Source organism: Panthera uncia, assembly GCF_023721935.1.
Source record: "Panthera uncia isolate 11264 chromosome C1 unlocalized genomic scaffold, Puncia_PCG_1.0 HiC_scaffold_4, whole genome shotgun sequence".
Lineage (NCBI taxonomy): Eukaryota > Metazoa > Chordata > Mammalia > Carnivora > Felidae > Panthera > Panthera uncia.
In genome coordinates, this window is record NW_026057585.1 from 72,826,968 (window position 1) to 72,832,507 (window position 5,540).

General features: G+C 50.7%; 1 protein-coding gene across 1 annotated transcript in view; it reads left to right on the plus strand.

The window, feature by feature from the left end:
- The first annotated feature begins 915 nt into the window (after window positions 1-915).
- Window positions 916-5,540, plus strand: part of HIVEP3 (HIVEP zinc finger 3) — a 95,326-nt gene continuing 90,701 nt past the window's right edge. The window contains 1 exon segment of the mRNA XM_049617390.1: window positions 916-1,140. The gene's annotated coding sequence lies outside the window, so the exon portion shown is untranslated.

Here is a 5,540-nt window from a genome sequence, read left to right on the forward strand (position 1 = left end):
CTCATTTGCGTGTAAGTTGATGATTGAAAACTGGTGCTCCCTCCTTCATCCGGTGACCCCTGAGCCCCTTCCCTTTGGCCTCGAGTGCTCCATTTGGTTTAGTGATTTGGGGAATCTGGTTCGTTTCTCTCGCCGTGTAGCAAATCATCTCAAACTTAGTGGCCCTTATTTGTTAGCTCATGGTTCTAGAGGTCAGAATTCTGGTACAGAGAGGCTGACTCCTCTGCTCAGGGATGAAATCAAGGTACCTGTGGGCTGAGCGCTTGTCCTGAGGCCCTGGGGAAAATTCTGCTTTTTCAGCCTTGTTCCCTTGATGTCAGAATCCAGATACAATCCATTGGCTGTAGGACTCGGGTCCTTTTTCTTGCTGACTGTCAGTAGGGGGGGGGCTTCTCTGCACCCCTTCAGGTGGCCTTTCCACATGCCCCCTCCATCTTCAAGGAAGCAACCTTGCAAGTCAAATCCCCCTGACTTTAATTCCCATGACTTCCTCTTCTGCGACCAGCCAGAAAAAAAACTCTGCTTTTAAAGGACTTTCTTGGGTAGGGTAAGCCCATGGAATAATCTGTTTTGGGGTCAGCTGTGTCCTGTAACGTAACCTAAGCACGAGAGCAAAGTCCATCCTATTCACAGTCCTGGGAATTATGCAGCATGTGTACATCAGGGGACAGGAAACCTTGAGGGCCATCTTAGAATTAGAATTCTGCCTACTTATTGGTGAAGAAACAGGGGACTCAGAGAAGTTAGGTGCCGTGTGCAAGATACAACATGGTACCAGGACCACATTGTCTTCCCAAGGGACATGGGGATCGAGCCCAAGATGAGCAGCTTGGGAGGAGCTGGGGGCCTGGGCCTCCTGGGACCAGGCAGAGGTTGTTCTGTGTCTGAAGAAGTTGACCTAGCAACCTCTTTGATCATACTTTTTTTGACCGTCTCCTGCAGGATTCAAGGCACAAACCTGGCAGCCTCTAACTAGTTCATGGTGGAGCCTCAAGAGATACTGGCCAGGCAAGCTCTCCCTTCCAGAGGGAAGAGCAGAGCATGAGAGGAAGGCCACGTAGCAGAAGTGGACATGAACGCTGGTTTCCAAAGAGAACAGTGTTTTAGTTTTGGTCATCGAAAGTGGTGCCTTCAGCACAGGTAAGAAACAGGCCATCAGTGAGTATGCTCGATGGGGGCGCCATTCTGGTCTTTTGCATGAGCTCGCTACTGTTCTTCCTCTTCCGAATGTATTGTTGTTGTTATTGTTACTATTGCCTTCCTTGAGCCTCTGTGGAAACTGGAAGTCATCAGGACTTCCTTGGCCAAGAGCAGAGACCTTGAGGGTCAGCACTCTTTCCCTGCCTCCACGTTGCCTCCCCCCAAATTCAGTTGTCTTCCCAGTTCCTCAGTTTCCATTCTGTCCGTGGCAACAACTCCTCTCGAGAGACCGCAGCCTCCTCACATGACGGCCCACACACCAGAGTTCCACCGTCTTTTCTGTCCCCCTCTCCGCCCACCCCCATGATGGCTCTTGCCTGAAGAGCCCCTGGCCACCCCCTAACTACTCAGAGGAGCACAGGGGGTGTTGAAGACTGAGCGGCGTCTCTTCAGGACCCTCCCTGCAGTAAAGAAGTGAAAGGATGTAGGGTTCTCAGCCCTGGCTACACGTTAGAATCATCTAGAAAGTTTTTAAAAATTTCTAGTAGCAAGACCTCGCCTCCAGAGATGCTGGTTGAGTTAGCCTGAGGAGGGGCCTCGGCGTCCATCTATGTATTTGTGTATATAAATATTTAGCTCTTCCGGTATGCTCTGTGGCTCCAGGTTAGAAGTTCAGGTTGTGGTTCAGGCTAGGTGTGTGGTGTTAGAGCTCTTTGGGCTGGGAATATGTCTTTGGATGTTTTGCCTGGCTTCGGGGTGTGTCAGAATCACCGAAGTAGGTTGCAGGGGTTGCCTGGTGAAAACAAAGGGGGTGCCTGGGTGGCTCAGTCGGTTAAGCAGCTGACTCTCGGTTTCGGCTCCGGTCACGATCTCACGGTTCGTGGGTTTGAACCCTGCGTTGGGCTCTGCGCTGGCAGGGCAGAGCCTGCTTGCCATTCTCTGTCTCCCTCTCTCTCTGCCCCTCCCCCACTCACGCTGTCTCTGGCTCTCTCTCAAAATAAATAATAAACTTTACCCCCACCAAAGCAGATTTCCTGGCCCACCCATGTTCTCCAAAGCAGACTCTTGGGACGGGGGAAACAGGAATCTGTATCTTGACTCAGACGCAGCCGATGTGTGGGTGCTCCGGGGCCTCTTTCTGGGGACTCTGGTGATGCTCTCCCTGTGTTTGGGTCTCTGGGCTTGGCTGTGAGTCCTGAGGGCCTTCCCAGCCTGGCGTGCGGTGAGCAATGCCTCATCCCCATCCTCCTAGTGGTTTTGCACTTACAGAGAGGAGGCTAGGGCCTCGGGCAGCCCTCGAAGAGGGCACCACTGTACGTAGTTGTCCTTCCTCTATGGGGAGCCTTGGGGTAGCTGGGCCCAGGCCTCTGCCCACAGCTCGGCTGCACCATGCGGGCCCCCTTGACCCAGGCCGTGACCGGGGTTTTCCAGTGGAGGTGGGGGAGTCACCCCTGGACTCTGAGGAAGAAGGACTTTCTCACTCTGTGCCTCACCCTGTGCCTCACTCTGAGAGATGTGCCACGAACTAGTTAGATGTGGTGCTTAATAGTGGAGGCTCTGGACCTTCCTGGGTTCAAATCCCAGCTCAGGCACTTACCGGTTTTGTGAGGCATTTACGATTTAGGAGGCAAGTTGCTTGGTCCCGCTTGTAAAATGGGATAGTAATGGCGCCCACCTCACAGGTTGCTGTGCAGATGCAGGGAAGGCCCCTGGAACGTTGCTGGACATGTAGTAAGGGATCCCCAAATGTGAGCAGCAGCCCTTCGGACTCGTGCAGGCAGGTTGGCCACCTCTCTGCCCTCCTGGTTGCTGTGCTGTGACATGTCTGCCATGCTCTGGCCATCTGGTTCCCAGCGCAAGAGTCAGAGTGAAGTAAAGCCACCAACGCTGCGTATGGGGCCTGGGACTTTATCGGCAAATCCGAGTACCGCACAGACCCGAGTGAGGCTTGGTTCTATCGCCCCTCTTATAGAGATAAGGAAACTGAGCACAGAGAGGTTCAGTGATTTAAAGACAATCACACAGCAAGTAAGGAGCAGAGCCTCTGGCCACAAAAGACCCAGCGTCTCTTCTCCACCAAGACGCATCCTGAAGAAAGGCAATAACAGCTTCAAGGATGACCCTTCCCCAGGAATATCGACATTTTCATAGGAATCAACAGTGCCGTAATGAGTCGGTCCCCTTCCATGGCATCATGGGACGTCTCGTGGTGCCGCAGTTTAGCAGTTGTGACATCTGTGTGTGTCACAGCCTTTGTGGGTCTTCTCCGCCAGCAGTCTCGGGGAAGGATCTGGGTTTATTAGAGTAGGTGCGCAGGAAATACTTGAACCTGGCTGCAAACAGAAACCTCAGAGGGATATGCAGGAAGAGATATGGGAGGACCGTCAAGGAGAGTACAGGTGGGGATCCTCCCCAGACCTCGCATTGCCTTCCCCTACTTTACTGCTAAATGCGCTTTTTGTCCACGTGGGCTCTGACAGCTGCAGGGAAGAATCCGTAAGGGATGGGACTGGTCTAGAGGGAAATGGGCTGTCAGTTCCAGCAAGAAGTCTGGTCCGCAACCCCCTCCTGTGCTCTCCCTGGGGAATAAAAGCCTCTGTGATTAATGGGGTGCCGACTCAGGGCTTCTGGAGTGTCCAGGTGCTCCTGGCCCACTGCTGGCACAGCCTCCCTAGCCACCACGGAGGGTGCTGGAACATATGGCCTCTGAACGAGGGAGAGGGCTCAGGCCCAGGCGGGTGGGGATATCAGGTAGGAGCCAGCTGGGGGCCAGCCTTCATTGACATTGCACACTCCCCTATGCTGGGGAGGCCCATTCACACTATGTGAGCTTGGGAACGGCTATGTTTGAGGTTACTGGAGGGCAGGGGGATGTGGAGTCATGGCCCCCCTCTACTGGGAACCTGGACTGAGGCTCTCTCCAGAGTAAATGTGATTTCTGAATAAATCAAGATGAACCTAATTTGAAAACAGACACTAGAGCATTTTCTCAGCAGCAAAGCCCTCGGCCAGTAGTATGCAAACTTCTACGGTCTTAGAAGCCATTTTTAAAAGTCGAATCCTACATGGAATGTCAATAATATAAAACAGATTAAATTGGTAGTTTATTGATATGCATTTATCTTTTATTTTTTTAATGTTTTTATTTATTTTTGAGAGAGCGCAAGAGGGGAAGGGGCAGAGAGAAAGGGGGACAGAGGATCTGAAGCGGGCTCCGTGCCAACAGGAGTGAGCCCAGTGTGGGGTTTGAACTCACAAACCGCGAGATCACGACCTGAGCCTAAGTCAGACGCTCAACCAACTGAGCCACCCAGGTGCCCAATTTTTGACATGTATTTATTATGAACGTCCATCAATAAAAACATTGAGATCTCAGAGTCTAGATTAAGGGTCAACAAACTACTGCCCACGGGTCTAATCCAGGCTCTTCCCTGATTTGTGTAAATAAAATATTGTTGGAACATAGTCGTGCCATTCACTTACACATTATCTATGGCTGCCTTCCTGCTCTGGTGGCAGAGTTGGGTAATTGTGACCGACTGTCTCTCCCACAAAGTCAAAAATATTTACTCTTTGGTCCTTTATAGAATTTTGCCGGCCTCTGCTCTAGATAATCATTTTATCACGTACCAACTATAACATCTAATATTGCCTTTTTTGTGTTTATTTTGTTTGGCTTGGTTGCACAGTATTAAGAAAATCCCAAATCATTATCTAGAAGATGATGTGAATGGTAACAGACTTCTAACCGCTTACCTTCAGCCCCGAATGATCTTCAGTTCAATGTTAGATGGACATTAGGAAAGGAGGAGAATGGTTCTGGTTTGCATCACTGAGAGTATCAGGCAACGGCTTGCATTCCTTCCTATTACAACACTCAGACAGGAAGCAGACAATCTTGATGACGTCTTCGTGATAATCCACATACTATATTCTCATATCATGCAAAGTTTCAGAGTGTACGTGTTTGTGCGGTTTTATGTAAGGATGTATAGTCCTGAACCGAAGAAGCAACATGTCCAGTAAAGAGCTCCGAGCTTTCTACTTGAAGACCCATTTTATACTGAAGTTCAAGACCTGCCCAGGCTTTAGTCTGAGTTCTGCCCAAACCAAGTTAAGCTGGCCACACCTGTTGTGTGTACCTGGTGGGTTACTATGATGTGCTAAGGCACATGTTTGAATGCACAGGTCCATTTTCCACCACGGTTTTATTTAAAAGGAGTCGAACTATATTTTTGGAATAAACTTCTCGAGTGACCTTTGAAGAACTTCTAAAATACCTCCGTGGAACACAGTTTGAAAGCCCCCCCCACCCCCGCATCAAATATTGGTGGTTCTCATTTCTGTGCTTCACGGAGCCGAGGATGCTGAGGGCTGGGGGTGGGCGGGGGGGGGGGGGG